This window comes from Mytilus galloprovincialis, chromosome 11 (assembly GCF_965363235.1).
Source record: "Mytilus galloprovincialis chromosome 11, xbMytGall1.hap1.1, whole genome shotgun sequence".
NCBI lineage: Eukaryota > Metazoa > Mollusca > Bivalvia > Mytilida > Mytilidae > Mytilus > Mytilus galloprovincialis.
In genome coordinates, this window is record NC_134848.1 from 70,844,423 (window position 1) to 70,861,833 (window position 17,411).

The following is a 17,411-nucleotide window of genomic DNA, read 5'->3' on the forward strand; positions in this document are numbered from 1 at the left end:
GGTTTCAATTCCCTCAGGCAAAGTTGGCTTTAGATGAATTCCACTATTTATTTTGGGTATTTTTGACATATAGCTCTTCAACGGATTCGGTACTTATACATCTTCGAATTTCGAATGTTTGGCTTTGAGAGTTCCTGATGAAGGTAAATCCAGAAAAGCGCTTCAAAGGCAAGAAATTAATAACGTGTTGTTTTCAATATTTTACAATGTAGTGTAGTGGAAAGGCGGTTTTCCAATTCTAATACACTTTACATCTAAATATCTAAGTGATGTCTTCTTAATTTGATGCGACTATCATACAAGTGAGAGGTTTAGCTAGCTATAAAACCAGGTTCAATCCACCATTTTCTACATAAGAAAATGCCTGTACCAAGTCAGGAATATGACAGTTGTTATCCATTCGTTTGATGTGTTTGAACTTTTGATTTTGCCATTTGATTGGGGATTTTCCTTTTTGAATTTTCCTTGGAGTTGAGTATTTTTGTGATTTTACTTTTTCTGTAATGCATTAATTTGGAGAGCATTATTCCAGTAGTTTGATGTTTAAAAGTTTTCTTATGTTTTCCATTTAGATTATATAGGGAAATTGTTTTAAAGTTACAATATTTGTGGAAAACCGTATGTGTAAAGTGTTTCATTGTACCAAAAGAAGAAACATTTGGCATTGTAAAATTTGATGGATTGTTGGCAGTGTAAAAAATAAAATCGCAAAAATACTGAACTCCGAGGAAATTTCAATCGGAAAGTCCATAATCAATTGGCAAAAATCAAATGACAAAACACATCAAACGAATGGACAACAACTGTCATATTCCTGACTTGGTACAGGCATTTTCAAATGTAGAAAATGGTGGATTGAACCTGGTTTTATACCGCTAAACCTCTCACTTGTCTGACAGTCAAGTACAGAGTCACTTTATAAGAATAAAGGAAACACAAAAAGTCGCATATACAAAACACACCAGTAAAAATTAAAGATAATACAAACACATTGACGGCATGTATAAGTACCGAGCCACATCAAATGGATATCACAGAAACCAAACCAAACAGTAAAAGTAATACTTATAATAGAACAAAGACAAATGAAAGAACAATATAACACGTTGTTAAGATGATAAACAACGTCAGTAAGAGATCTTGAATATAGAGTAAGAATTTTGGCCGATGAACGACAATAGAGTATACTAGATAATTGACGCTTGTATTTACAGTATAGTTCTCCTTTCGTTGTAATTGTTCCTAGTAGTAAATTCATTGCTGATGTGGCTGTTGTTTGAGGCAGTGATTGAATATGTCTCAAGGTTGTTTTTTTGTGAAACTTTTCTAGTATTTTTGGGGCAATGTCATCTGCACAATAGGTGCACCTACAATTAATGCATATATTACCTAGGTGGAAGCCAAATGTGTTGTTCATAAGTTATTTAACTTGGTTCGGACGGACGGACGGACGAAAGGGCGGATACGTAGTTGGACTTCGAACATTCAGAAGAACTGGAGGAAAGTACAAACAGTCAAAGCGCCGACTATACACTTCTGATTGTTTTCTTTTCGGGGAGCATACAAAGTCAATGGAAAATGATATATAAAAACATTACACCCCTTCAAAAATAATTTTAATCAATTTCATTTCATTTTTTGTTGTTGACTTTTTAAAAATAGTTCGATGATAAGAAATGACATTTTTCTTTTTTCTCAATTTAAAAGTCCATCGATACATATACGTGTGTAGTCCAAAACAATGATGATTAAATACCATGCAAACAACGATTTATACCTGAACACTTTATCTTGTAAATATGCACTGTGTTAACAGTTAATAATTGACGTATTTAAGTTGGATTTTTGTATAATTTACATTGATTTGCTGGAGATTTTAGGTGGGGATAATTTATTCGTAAGTACCTGTTGATAATATTGTAATGTATCAATTACATCTGTTTTCTCTTCAAATAACTTAATTTAAACTACAAATAAATTTTCTTCAAAGCTAACCAGATGCGAACTTAACTATCAACATCACAAGCACCTGTTACCAATTATACAATTTGTTTAATAGCCTGATACTTAAGGTTAATTGACGAAATCCGTCAATCAGCTTTCTTAAAGACTTGGTTATCTGTGTTGACGGGAAAGTAATTTGTTGCTTCTTTCCGAAATGTTTATTGAAATTAGACATGTTTAACACAGTGGAAAATCTGTCATTTATTGTCTTCCCTTAATACAACCAGGACAGATGCTAGGTTGCCACATTAACCTTATGCTATTATGATTGTTATCCAAAAGTTGTTTCTAATTGAAAGAAAACCAGACTTGAGCTTTTAATTCAGTCAAGTATAATGAATGGAAACAATAGTTACCAGACAGTATTTACAGAATTAAAGAACAACCTTGCAACAATTGAAATACAGAAAAAAAAAACATTGATCGACTGTTTAATATATTCATTGCAATATCTGAAATCGCATGTTAAAACAATCTTGTTTTAATTAGACCTTATCATTGGCAGATTTAGAAATTTTAATAAGGGCCCTAAGAGGGAGTCAAATCCAGTCATGCTTCAATGATTCCCTTTATAATCAACAAAAATTTCCCCACAAAACCTGCCTATGCTTCTCTTCTATATTTGATATACACATATACACACGGTTAACATATAGAAAGATATTGAGGTGGAATCATAATTATTTGATGAAGAACAACAGAAAATAGAAAATAAAGAAACCTATATAAATTGAACAACACGGATTAGTTATAATTATAAAAAAAAAATACCCACAAAAATAAATTGATCAAACCCAACAAAACGAACGAATTCAAATAAGTTCTTTTTTATATCTTTTTATTCTCATAAACCAAATCTAATATATAAACACACTTATAATATAACAATTATTCAAAATTATAATTAATATATCATCTAAAATTTTAAAAAAATATAGAGATTTCAGCTTCTATAAAAAAAAATTATTGTATAAATTCTTAAATGTTACCCTTTCTTCAAAAGCTTCTTTAACTCAATGTGTATATAAACCTGAAATATTAATCAAGGTCATACCAAATAGAAAATAGAAAATAGAAATTTAAGGCTCGAATACAAAACTTATATTTATGGGAAATAACTGAATTAAAACACCTTGAAATGAAGAAGGGCACCTTAAAAGTCAGTAATAAGATACAAGAATTTATATTTATTGTATTTGTGTATGGTTTGTTAGGTAAAAAAGATAATTACAACATCACTCACTCCTTTATATAGTTACTATAAATAAATGTACAAATTGGTTAAAAAATAGTCTTGCATTAATTGCGTGCGTATATAGTTTCCTTTTTGGATCAATTGTGCAAAGTGCATGTTCAAAAATTAACTTCAAACAAAATTACGATAACATCCATCCTTGTGAGACAAGTTATTGTATTAAATTACAATCTATCTATTTATCTTGTGATCGTTTTGTTACTTTGGAGGAGTGCGTTCTCAAGGTAGGCAATTGTTGAAATAGATTGACCTTAATATGTACTTATATCTTGAATGTAAAGTTTTGTGTGTATTCAGGTTTATAAAATGTAAAAAGATTAAAACAAACGGTACAAAACCAACACATTATTATCTTTAATATAATAATTTATGAGATAGTTATTTAGCAAAGCTATTATTTTTTTCAATGTTTAGAGTTGTATTTATGGTTGAGACAACATGTCCCCCTAAAGTGGGTCTCATTGGGGTCTAAGCGTGACGCGGGGTTGCCGATTTTTTGTAAGCGTGACACGTGAAAGTCAAATTATTGTGTAGTGAAAACGGGAAATGAGGTCTAGCGGGACCCGGGAAATGACAAAAAAAAAATGAGATTTGCTTACGTACATAGTGTAAGCGGGATATACGGGAATCTGACAAAACAGTAAGCGGGATCCGCGATCGGAACCTCCAATGAGACCCCCCCTAAAGAGTCTCAAATATGATAAATGCATATACATTTTACATGTATCAATCCAAACGTGTGTAGTGCCCTTCTCCTTTTCAAAGTGCTGGGTGGTATTCTATCACAACAACTCTTCAAGGAATAAGAAGGTGACCTACTCTTGGTCTTAATAACCGTCCCTATTCAAGATACTATTTTTTCCCAGTGACATCTAATTTGATATAATTATGAACATTCTTAAAATATTTGCTATTGGAGTTAAACAATCAATCAATTCATTTTAATTCATTTTTTAAACATGTATACATTTATCAAAACGGGAGCGGTAATTCTTTTGCTGATATTTAAATTAACACATAGTTCGATGACTAGAATATACGTAGATACGATTATTTTCCATGTATACTGGAGATTAATTTCAAAATCCATCCCTCATTCTCAAACCCATCCACCCTTCTTATCCCAATACTAAGCATTTTTCGACCCAGGAATAGACTTACTTCGCTGTATTTGTCAAAACCTTTCGGTATATCGCGTCTTCAATGCTCTTCACAACTTCGTACTTCAATTGGTCTTTTAATATTTTTCATGCGCCACTGGTGCGTCTCTTGACGAAACGTGCGTCTGGCGAACACAATTGTTATCCTGGTATCTATAACAAGTATATTTAAACATAAATGGTGTAGTTTTGCGGCAGTGAACTGAACGCAATAGCGTGTCATGGGTTTAATTGATGTGATAAGCTACTGTATTTTGGTTAATTGTGATATTTAGGTTATGTTATGACAGTTTATATCTTTAGAAAATGATGTTATGACAGTTTATATCTTTAAAAAATGAATGAAAGTTTTTTAAATTGTGTATACTATTAACAATAACGTTATGTTTGAGGGTCTAGATGTGGGTTATCGAATAGAAAATATGATGGGGCAATACTGCAGAAAAATGAGGAACAAAAATAAGGAAGATAATAATGTGGTGCTAAAATATAGAAGATGAAGAAAATTGGCAAAATCTACAAAGGAAATAGAAAAAAAGCTTAAAATTATAAGAATAACCCTCTCCCCACACACACAGATGCTATGATAACGATCTGTAAAATTAACACGTCCTATTGCGCTATTTAACATTCTACTGGTGCAGTGTATATATAATTTATAAAAAAGAAGATGTGGTATGATTGCAAATGAGACAACCGTCCACAAGAGACCAAAATGACACAGTACTGTTTTTCGAACTCCGCTTTATATTATATTTTTCATAGTTTATACATGCATATACTTCAACGAAGATATTAATAAAAAACTGGACACTTTTTATATGTTTGACTTTTTATCCGTCATTATATATAAGACACCTGGTCTTAAAAAAATTCACCGAGCTTCCTCGGGACAGTAATCACGTTTTTTTAAACTGTACATTTTCCGTTAAAAGAGGGGCTAAAGATTGGAAGGGTCTATCTGATTTTGATAAAACTGCATGTTTATGTTCCAGACCGTATGGGTATTTGGACCGTACGCGTACGGTCTGGACCGTATGCGTACTTTTTCAAAATACTCATACGGTCGGACCGTACGCGTACGGTCTGACTAATATTAAAAAGTTGGTCAAGTTTATTAGTTACAAATGCATATAGCAGATCAACATAACTTAACTATCAAATTAATCTAAAAAAGTTCAATTGTAATTGAAACAAAAACTTTATATTTTTTAACTTTTTTTTAAATTCAGGCTAATTAAATCTGTTAGTCTCTTGTATTAAGCATGTCGATCAGTAATACATTAATTGAATTATGATCACTGAAATTGAAGACATCGGAAGTAAACATAATGTGGGAGGTCAATTGTTTTAGAATATTTAGCAACTTTACCAAAAAATGCAAATGCAAAGGAACATGCATGAACTGCATACATGAAAATGTAAAAAATATTACGTTACTTGAATTGTGTCACCTTGGGCGAGAGTACCAAAATGGGATTCAGATATAAAATTAAACAAATACTTAATTTCAATTGTTCGTTTGTTCATTTTATCTATCTAATTGTAATAAATTATCAATAACAATTTGTAAAACTAAAAATAAAGATTGTGATAAATGCTTGTTTCAATTTAACCCATATGATCAAATAACATGTATGGTCAGCTCGTACTGGACCGTACGCGTATACTCATACGGTCCGACCGTACGCGTATGGTCGGACCGTACGAGTATACGTATACGGTCCGGACCGTACGCGTACGGTCCAAATACTCATATGGTCTGGAACATTTATATATGGTAAATTCAAATGCTAAAGTCATATTTCATAAATTTGCCGATACCTATATTTTGGAATTCACATGGTCATGTTTTTCTCTGACTGATAATAACGTCTTTATACAAAATCCATTGGAGGTTGGATTATAGTACTGATCTTAGATACATGAGTTTTTGCATTAGTCGTAATAGACTTTAAAAACTATCTCTCAGTATTGAGACATGCTGTACGTTTTATCTTTTGTTGTGCTCTGTATCGAGTTACACCTTTTTAGTAACTGATTCATATATAATTTGTTGTTGGCTGGTTCTGTTAAACCACTGTCGTCTGAAGTCAGGTTAGGTAGAGGTTAGGCGCCAGCTAAAATATCAAAACTTTTCATTAATATCTATATACAATTGTATATTGTGTATATATCATTATGATATTGTATGAACTTTATAAATATGTTATTGTAGCGTTGTCGTTTTTGTATGGATTCGTGTTTGTCGATGTGTTATTTTGGTAGCGTAAATTACGTGAAATCCATATTCAAATGGCACAAAGAAAACAAACCACAACACAAAGTTTCAAATCAAATCACTGTAATCTGTTAAATGTATATCAGTTGACATAATAAAACAGTTGAACAATAATCCTAATTCACTAACACAATATTACTCTCAACACGTCTAACTAACAATTTCAATTATATCTCTTACTCTTTCTATTTCCCTCCGCATGATCTCTCTCGCATCCCCTTATATACATATTTACAGGCGGTACCCCGACGGTTCCAAAGATGGGGTACCGGGCGGTTCTAAAGATACCGGGCGGTACCTCAGCGGTTCTTAAGATTGGCTACCGGGCGGTACCTTGACAGTTTCAAAGATGGGGTTACCGGACGGTACCCCGGCGGTTCCAAAGATGGGGTACCGGGCGGTTCTTAAGATACCGGGCGGTGAATTTAAATGATATAGATACAGTTCAATTAAATAAAAATACTGGGCATTGCCCTGTAGAAATGTAATTTATCCCAAATATATTAATCAAAAGATATCTTACATAATAATAATTTATACAGTCTAACTAAAATCGCTACAATCCCCCCAACTAGCAATTGAAATTCCTATTTCAATGTCGTATTAAACAAAAGTAGTCTACTCACTGTAGAATTACATATATATATCCAAAAACACAATTATCGATTGGTTTAAAAATAGATTTAACTGACCTATACGTACACACTCTAAATATGGTTCAACTCAGGTTAATGTTTACGTACATACACATACCAGTTAATAAAGTTCTATAATTCTTCGCATTTTGCTGATTGTTTTTGCTTTAAATGTTCGTTTATTTCTTTAGTTACAGCATCCACAACAATAGTTATGTTAATATCATCCGGGTTTACATTATTGGAATATTCGATCGAAGTATCTCTGTTTACTACTGTACGGCCATCCGTTAAATTTACGGTGGTTGTTTCCAGTTTTAGAATTATTGTTTGTTTATTACTGTCAATGATATCATTGCTATTATTGTTTTCATCCGGTTTAACTGTTTCACTCTTTTTGTCACTGTCATTTTCAACATGTTTTGATTCTTCAAATTCCTGTTCAGTTATAAACTCATCCAATGAAATATCCTCCAAGAAATCGGGCATTTCACCGAATGTCGGTCCATCCACGGTTGGTGTATCATTAAGCATGGATCCTTCTTCTGACAAATGTTCATGAACATTAAAGCTGCTTTCGTTCTGTATGGTCACTTTTAGAGTGTCACTATTTTGAGTTTCCTTGTGAAATTTCCTATTATGTCTTCTCAAATGACTCTTTCTGCTAAAAGTTTTATGACATATTAAACATTGAATTCTTTCTGTGTTATTATTTGCGGAGTGCACTTCTTTAATGTGTCTTTTATATGATTTGCTACTGCAGTACAATTTGAAACAATGTTCACACATAATCCGTTTTTCTGTCACCTTTCTATCCATTGTTAATAAAATATTTGCGTATATAAATTTTGCGTATTGCCTTATCGATAGCGCAAAGGTATTCTGACCATTCTCCCGCGCTTTGTCGTGATTATAGATGGTGTCACTGGTTTTGAACGGTTCCCGGTACCGTCCGGGGGTTCCGGGGGTACCGGGGGTTCTGGGTGTATGAGGGGTTCCGGGGGTTCCAATGTTTTATTTAAAGAACCGTTTGGGGGTTCCAATGTTATATTTGGGTAACTGTCCGACGGTTCCAATGTTTTATACACACAATTTTCCGGCGGTTCCAATGTTTCATCTGTTTGATATTCATCGGATTGTATGAGGGTCGGCTCGGTGTCATGCGTATTTTCCAATGCACCATTACCCCGTAGTTCATGTTCACTGTCGAAATAATTTATTAATGGTGGTTGTGCGTGTAAGATTGTCTTTTCTGGTTTAAACCACGAAACAGACTTCACTCCTGTATACTTTTTCAAATTGTCTGCATGTACAACCACATTAGGCGAATTCTTTGAATGTTTAATTTTAAACAGGACATCCGTTAATTTTTCGATAATTACCCATGGGCCAGTCCAGTTTCTGTACAACTTTTTCTTTCCACCTTTCACTACGTGAGGCTGCCATCTCCTTACCAAATCGCCATTAGCATAATTTATTTCTTTCACATTTCTGTCATAATAATCCTTTTGGCGGATTGCAGTCCTTTTCAATTTTTCACGTGCTATCTCGTGAGCTTTTTCTAACTCCTCTCTTATTTTAGCTACAAAGCTATGCTCATTCTTAAAATGAGTCTCCTCGTTATCATCTGACGGTGATCCAGTAATCAAATCTAACGGCATTTTCATTTCGTCACCAAACATCATTCTATACGGCGTAATACCAGTACTGTCATGGGGTGTTGAGTTATATGCCATCACCATATAGTCGATGTATTTATCCCAATCGGACTGATTTCGGTCAATGTACTTAGATAGCATTTCTTTTATTGTTCTATTTCCTCTCTCCACCATACCATCAGATCTTGGATGCATAGCTGTAGTCCGTGTCTTTGAAATATGCAAGAGTTTGCAAATACCTTGAAACAACTGACTCTCATATTGAGTACCCTGATCTGAATGGATCTCCACTGGACATCCGTATCTTTTAATCCATCCTTTTAGAAACACATTAGCTACGGTTTCTGCATTTATGTCACACAACGGATAAACTTCCGTAAACTTTGTAAAATAGTCTTGAATAACCAATATGTATCGATTCCCTTGATCAGTAGTGGGAAGTGGGCCTGCAATATCGCTTGCGAGTCTCTGAAATCTTGTACCCATAACATAACTTTTCATTTTATGTCTTTTTGATCGGGCAGGTTGTTTTCTTTCTTCACAGATATCACAGGATGTAACGTAATCTTGAATATTTCGATTCATATGTGGCCAGAAAAATGGGCATAGCGCAGCTCGCTTTTTAGTTCTGTTGATGCCTTGGTGTCCACCAGTTGGGGAATCATGTAGATGCCAAAGTACATATCCCTGTAAAGCTTTAGGTGTACAGATTTTCCATCTTTTAGTTCCAGTTTGGTCTTCCCAATAGTAACATAATATGTCATCCTGAACAGTTAAGAGTTCCCATTTTTGAATCCAATTTTTATATAATGTACTTTTACTTGTGAAATTTTCGAATGTAGGTTTATCTGCACTATCCAACTTTAATTTCAATACATCAGCTAGTTCTGTGTCTTGGATTTGCATTTCATGTATCAAGGATGGCGTCAAAGTAATATCTGGTTGCTTCTTAGCTTGTGCACGTTTAGGAGTATTTGGCTTACGACCCCTCTTTATTGGCACATTTAATGAATTGTCAACTTCTGTATTAATTTTATTTACTGGTGCAATAACAACTGGTTCTTCAGTTTCATCTTGTTTAGGCGGTGCCTCAAACTCATAGTCCCATGGCAATTTACACTGAGTACAAAAGTCCTGCTCTTTTATCTTGATTCTTGATAGAGCGTCAGCGTTACTATGTTTCTTGCCAGGTCTGTGCACTATCTTAAAGTCATATGCGCTTATTTGTTGTATCCAGCGACTTATCTGACCGTCTGGTTCCCGGAATCGATAAAGCCATGTTAAGGATCCATGGTCCGTCCTGATTGTAAATTTACGTCCCAATAGGTAATGCTTAAAGTACTTCATGAAATACACAACTGCTAGTAATTCCTTTCTAGTAACACAATAGTTTATTTCCGGTTTATTCAAAGTCCTACTTCCATACGCTATAACGTGTTCCTGTCCTTGTTGAATTTGTGATAAAACGCAACCAATAGAAAAGTTACTCGCGTCAGTGTCTAAAACAAATTCCCCGCCGTTAACATCAGGGTAAGACAGAATCGGTGATGTCACTAATTTATCCTTCAATGTATGGAACGCCATATCACATTCTTCAGACCAGTTCCATGTCACACTAGGCTTTGTTAATTCAAATAGACTCTTCGCTATAAATGAGAAATTCTTGATAAATTTTCTATAGTACGAAACCAACCCTAGAAATGAACGAAGTTCTTTCACATTTTCAGGTTTTTCCATCTTACTAACTGCTTCTACTTTCTTTGGATCTGTTTTAACCCCATTGGACGACACTATATGGCCCAAAAACTGTATTTCATGCCTGAAGAACGTACATTTCTTTGGTTTCAACTTCAACCCAGCAAGTTTAAGTCTGTCTATAATTTTACATATATTATTCAAATGTTCTTTAAACGTTTTTCCTATCACAATTATATCGTCCAGGTACAATACGGCTATATGCCATTGTAACCCATGTAAGGCAGACTCTATTATCCTTTGAAACGTTGACGCAGCATTGCATAATCCGAAGGGCATGGCAGTATATTGGTACAATCCTCCCATCGGTGTGGCAAACGCAGTCTTTTCTTTATCACATAGTTTCATTGGAATTTGATGATACGCCATGTCCAAGTCTAAAGACGAAAACCACTTCGAGCCGTTCAGTGCATCTAAATTGTCCTCTATTCTCGGAATCGGATATGCATCTTTAATTGTTCTATCATTCAACTTTCGATAGTCAACACATAGTCTCCATGATGAATCCTTTTTCTGTACTAAAACAATTGGTGCTGACCAAGGACTGCACGATTTTTCAATAATTCCTTTCTTTTCCAGCTTTTCAATCTCTTCTTCTAATATTTTCCTCTTAAATAACGGGACTCTCCTTGGGGGTTCCTTGATCGGTATCTCTTTCTCCAGTTTAATCTCATGCTTTCCCAATAATGTATGTCCAGTTTCTCCATCAGGGTCAGCAAACACACAACAATTTTGCAGCAATACCCTTTTAAATTCATCGGCTTCTTTAATTGAAAGATTCTGTATACCGCTTTGGTACATCTTTTCCATATATTGAGGCAACAAACTATTAGACGAATTACGATGCTCAACAATCTCACAAACATCTTCATTTTCATCTTCCACCTCAACAGAATTGCCGATATTCACAACTGGTACAAACACAGCAATATGTGTTCCTTTGTACAATATAATGTCTGTATTGGTTGGGTTAAACAATCTTGCATACACCATGCCTTGTGATGCATTAACTAGTACTCTTGCTAGCGCTAGTCCATATTTCGTCATGAAATTTCTATCAGGAGACAAGACACCATTTATATTTGCAGAACTTGTACTAACTTTTCTCGTTAATCCCGATCTTACAACTATTTCATGTTTAGCTGGTACTGTCACTGTTTCTAGTGATACAACTCTACTAGAACGAACGCATTCATTTTGTTCGTGAAACGGAATATTTCTACCGCTTATTTCCAGAGATAAGGAATCCCAATCCCATTCACATCGAAAGGTTTGGAGAAAATTTTCACCAAGTAAATTATTTCTGACTCCTCCAACAATAATTGGAAATTGAACACAAAACTCATCAAATGATAATGTCATCACAGCAGTTCCTAACACTTTTAAATCACCACCACTAGCTGTGATGAATCTGGTATCCACTGGTCTTAGCATAGGTCTACTATCAGGCAAAATATTTCTGTAGCATTCTTCTGTTATGAAAGTACATCTTGCACCGGTATCAATCTTCCAACTAATTGATGATCCTTCTATTTGACCACCCACCATCATACCAACTTTTCCAGGTATTTTCGTTAACATAGCTACGTTGTTTTGCCCAATATTATCTGACAATAATTCATTGTCTATGTGTTCCCCTCTTAGATAAACAAACGCACCACCACTCAACCGCTTAGGTGTTATGTGATACTCTGGAGTTAAATCTTGGTCTAATAAGTGATCCAAGTCAATCTCCATATCACCCCTTTCAGTTTGAGTGGAACGTGTCGTCCTACGTTTATCCAAGGAACACTCCTTTAAACTTCTGCTAGGCCACCAGGTACCGTCGGTCGGAGCAGGGCCTATTGCTCCGACCGGTTGTTGTTTAACTGCTGGACGGTACCACCGCTAATCTGGGCGGTGTCTTCCTCTGGTACCGTCTGATTTGAAATGTTCTGATTGTTTGAATGTGTCTTACTCCAACAGTACTCTCTTGTGTGTCCTCTTTTTCCACAATTCGTACACTGTCTATATATCTTATTTTGATATCTTCGGTTGTTTATAGGACTTTCTGAATAATTGTTCTTCTTTGAACTCGGTTCATAAACATCCCTTTCTTTTTCCACTGTATAAACATTATTTCTCTTGTTAACCTTGTTCACATTTCCTTCATTTATTCCAATACATTCTTCTTGCATGGCACTTGCAACAGCTTCCTGGAGAGTCCTAGGCCTAGTTCGCCTTATAAACATGCGGAACTCCTCCGACTCACCGCAAGCGTCAAGAAACGATCTGATACTATTTTCTTGGACAAGTTCTGGATGAGATGGGTATGCACGCCTGTACAAATCTTCAATAGATTGCCCCAAATCTCTAAACGATTCCCCAGGTTTCCTCCTCCTTAGTTTTGCCTCTGCAAGGTAGCTTTCTTTCATGTTTGAATGTCCAAATCGTAACTCCATCTTATCTATCAAACTCTCCCATCTCATTTGGATATCTATAGGCAATCCGTGCACAATTGTTTCTGCCTGTCCTCGCAAGGTTGTAAAGAACACTAACCTTTTTCTCTCTTCATTCCACGCATTTAGTGTCGCAATGTTTTCAAAGTAACGTAGAAAGTCTGCTAACACATCATCGTTACTGCCACTAAATGTCCGCTTTACCTGAACTTCGGATCGGTTAACTTGCAGAGATGATGATGAGTTCATCGGTACATTCCTTGCATTGTCTCGACTATGTGGAATGTTCTGGTCAAAGTTCAATTGCTTACGCACGGAATCTGTTGGTCTTCTTCTGTACTCATTTTGGTTATCAAACTGTTCCAGACGTTTTGTGGTTTCATTTATGAATAACTTCGCAATTACCGAAACTAGAAATGTTATTAGTAGAGTAACCACCAATAATATAACATTTTGCTTCAGCCAACAAACAATGTCATGAAATGGAAATGTTACGGAAAAGAATCCGACCACAAGTATCAAACTTAAGATAAACCAAATCCATCTTAAAACAAATTTCTTCCATTTATGATCAATTCCGGCTGTATTAGCATTTTGTTGTCTCTGGTTCATATCAAACATTGGTGTGCTCGAAATAAAAGATTCATCCTTCCAATTTCTGCTACCGTCGAAACCACCCCTTCTGTTAGCTGTCGGCACCGTCGACAATGGGGTTCCAGGGGCCGTCCGGTGTGCGGTTCTGGCATCTCCCGGTGTCCTTGGAATGGAATCGGGTACCCCTTGGAATTCTTGAGATGGTGAAAATAATCCTGGTGAATACTGACTTCTGTTCCTAAAGTTGTGTTCTCCAGAAACAGTCTGCTCTTCTCCAATGTTCGTAAAATCCATTGGATAAGAATTATAGTCAGTTCTATTTCGATCCATCTCCATTAATAAAAAACACAGCTTGCACTGAAAATTCTAACATGTATCCAAATAGTTTAAGTCTCACTGATATTCCAACAGTTATCCTCATTATGAATCTATAAACTTTGTGTATGGCTATCCCACCGCTGCCACCATTTGTAGCGTTGTCGTTTTTGTATGGATTCGTGTTTGTCGATGTGTTATTTTGGTAGCGTAAATTACGTGAAATCCATATTCAAATGGCACAAAGAAAACAAACCACAACACAAAGTTTCAAATCAAATCACTGTAATCTGTTAAATGTATATCAGTTGACATAATAAAACAGTTGAACAATAATCCTAATTCACTAACACAATATTACTCTCAACACGTCTAACTAACAATTTCAATTATATCTCTTACTCTTTCTATTTCCCTCCGCATGATCTCTCTCGCATCCCCTTATATACATATTTACAGGCGGTACCCCGACGGTTCCAAAGATGGGGTACCGGGCGGTTCTAAAGATACCGGGCGGTACCTCAGCGGTTCTTAAGATTGGCTACCGGGCGGTACCTTGACAGTTTCAAAGATGGGGTTACCGGACGGTACCCCGGCGGTTCCAAAGATGGGGTACCGGGCGGTTCTTAAGATACCGGGCGGTGAATTTAAATGATATAGATACAGTTCAATTAAATAAAAATACTGGGCATTGCCCTGTAGAAATGTAATTTATCCCAAATATATTAATCAAAAGATATCTTACATAATAATAATTTATACAGTCTAACTAAAATCGCTACATTATTATCATTTTGAGGAATCTCAGAAAGATGAGTTTAACTAATTGGATTATTTATTTTTTAATTTATTCCAGCCACATTGTGTATGTGCCTGACTCGTGTGTTAAGCCAGTAATACTGTGGTTATCGTTTCGTTATATATGATTTTTTTTGTTTTTTTGTTTTTTTTATTTTATTGTTTCGTATATAAATCAGGGTATTAGTTTTCTGGCTTAAATTTGTATATATTTTGTCATTTTTGTTTATACGAAGAATTCCACTTTCTTGCTTACATGTAAAAAAATATTTCGCATTCAGTCAAATTATTGACTGCGAATTTTCATATCCCGAAAGGTCAATGATATACGTGTTCTTATTAGCAAAGCTTTAAGAAAAGATGTTATGCTGATCAATAAAAGGTTGTGTTCAGTAATACAACTTGTTTCGGAGTAGTATGAATCTAAGTTGTAATTACTTTGCTGAATTAAAACAAAAGCAAGCGTCAAAATCTGAAACGGAGGCGATGTCGCTACGCTTATCTTACATAAGTTAGCTTTTCGTAGAAGACCATGCTACCACTGTTTCGGAGAATAAACCGGCGTACCGATTCAGTGCAAAGAAACAACAAAAGGCCTAAGTACATACATTTGTAAATAATCAATTTTCCTCTAAGGTCTAAACTTTATTCATAATTGTTTTAAGTATAGTATAACCAAAAGACTTTACTTTATCTACTTGCATAATCCATTAAACGATTTCCATCAATCATGCCTAAACAAAAGAACACCACTGATCATAGTTTTTGTTGTACCATTATGATAGTCAACGTTTGATTTACCCATTGGCCTTACCAAATTCAATTACAACGCTGATAATCAATTACAGAAAAAAGCCATAAATTAGGCCGTTAGTTTTCTCGTTTGAATTGTTTTAAATTTTCATTTCGGGGCCTTTTATAGCTGATTATGAGGTATTGGCTTTGCTCATTGTTGAAGGCCGTACGATGACCTACAGTTGCTATAACTTCTGTGTCATTTGGTTTCTTGTGGAGATTTGTCTAATTGGCAATCAAACCACATCCTCTTTTTTATATTTACAGTTAAAGTTTAAGAGTCTTTCATTTTAAATTGAAACGTTTACAATATCCATTTATTTCGCACTAAGCTTCTAGAAATCAGTGCAAAGGAAACAAGTTTTATAATTAAAAAAAATCCAAAATATGTCCAAAATACATATTTTGGAAACCACTCCACACGACATGTGTTTTAGAAACAGCTCACCGTAAAGTGTGTGTGTTTTTGTTTTGTTTTTTGTATTCTTTTAAAAAAAAATTGAGGGGAGGGACAAATTATTTATCTATTATTATTCGTGAAATCAAGCAAAAATCCATCATATCCTTGACGTGTGAATCGTGTTTATTTCGCTACGTTAGACGATTTTCATTGGTTTAACGCTTATAAAGAATAATCTATTGTTTTTATATATGCGCTTCGTCACGTATTTGTCAGAGCACTATATACGTATCTGTAATTTATAGTTAATTGAAAGAAAATTGAACAATTAAGATCAATGGGGTTATCACTTCGAGTGATCATGCACTCGGTAATTATCCTCAGTCTTTTAAACAGAAGGCATTCGGGTCACTCTTATTCTGTTCGATTCGGGATCTACAAATTTGTGCTAGACGCTCGCTGATACTTTTAATAAAAATTCTGGATGCACACCTACAAGATGATTCTTAAGATTGCAAAAGTTTACTAATTGACCGAGTCGTTTATTCAAAATTATTGATTCTAATAGTTGACCTTGTGTTTGAATAGTAATTAAAGTCGTCTGTAAAATATTTTTTTTTTATCTTAATTGAATATTAACTTGATAAAGTTCAAGAGACAGGTTAAGTATTGTTAAGAGGTTTGCCATTGCATATTATATGAAGTTTAAAAGATATTTATCAATTCCTCATTGATCATTTAGTTTTAACATGTTGATATGGACATATGTATATATACATTGATAAATATTTTATCTGTTAATTGTTGACAAACACTACAATTATTTGGACTTAGCTACATGTACATTGTAAGTAAACAATAATTACTTATATATACACATTAGTATTTAATATTAAGATTGTGTAAGTTGTAATAAATATGCATTACGGACAAATTAGGTCCCAAACTTCGAAACAGTGGCTACGTTAAATAAATCACCGTCACGTAAAAGAGTTTGTGGGGAAGTGTCCTTTAGTTAAGGGAGATAACTCTTTAAATCCGTAATGCATTTGTAGTATTGCGTTGCACCAATGCTTTTTTTAATCATTCATATAATGTCAAAATATTTTTACGAAAATCGTTTGCACAAAACTACAAGTACACGAGCATTTCATGATTGAATACACAAGTTTTGGTCGGTTTGTTGTCAATTTGACACAATCCCTGTTGAAACACTGTTTCCAATCTCAATTTAAGATAAATATATAAACGTGCCGGTGATCTCTAAGAGGAATGTCCCTCAATTTTTTTTTAAAGATTTCTGCTTTACGAATTACAGCCTTA

At 34.6% G+C, this 17,411-nt stretch overlaps 1 protein-coding gene across 4 annotated transcripts in view; it reads left to right on the top strand.

Moving 5' to 3' along the window:
* Positions 1–1,759: 1,759 nt before the first annotated feature.
* Positions 1,760–17,411, top strand: part of LOC143052734 (parathyroid hormone/parathyroid hormone-related peptide receptor-like) — a 77,137-nt gene continuing 61,485 nt past the window's right edge. For 2 of the 4 annotated variants that reach the window (XM_076225837.1, XM_076225841.1), the window contains exon 1: positions 1,760–1,897. The gene's annotated coding sequence lies outside the window, so the exon portion shown is untranslated. Of the gene's footprint in view, positions 1,898–3,344; positions 3,484–16,839; positions 16,936–17,411 lie in introns of those variants that run through there. The other 2 variants (XM_076225840.1, XM_076225838.1) reach the window with 2 other exon arrangements.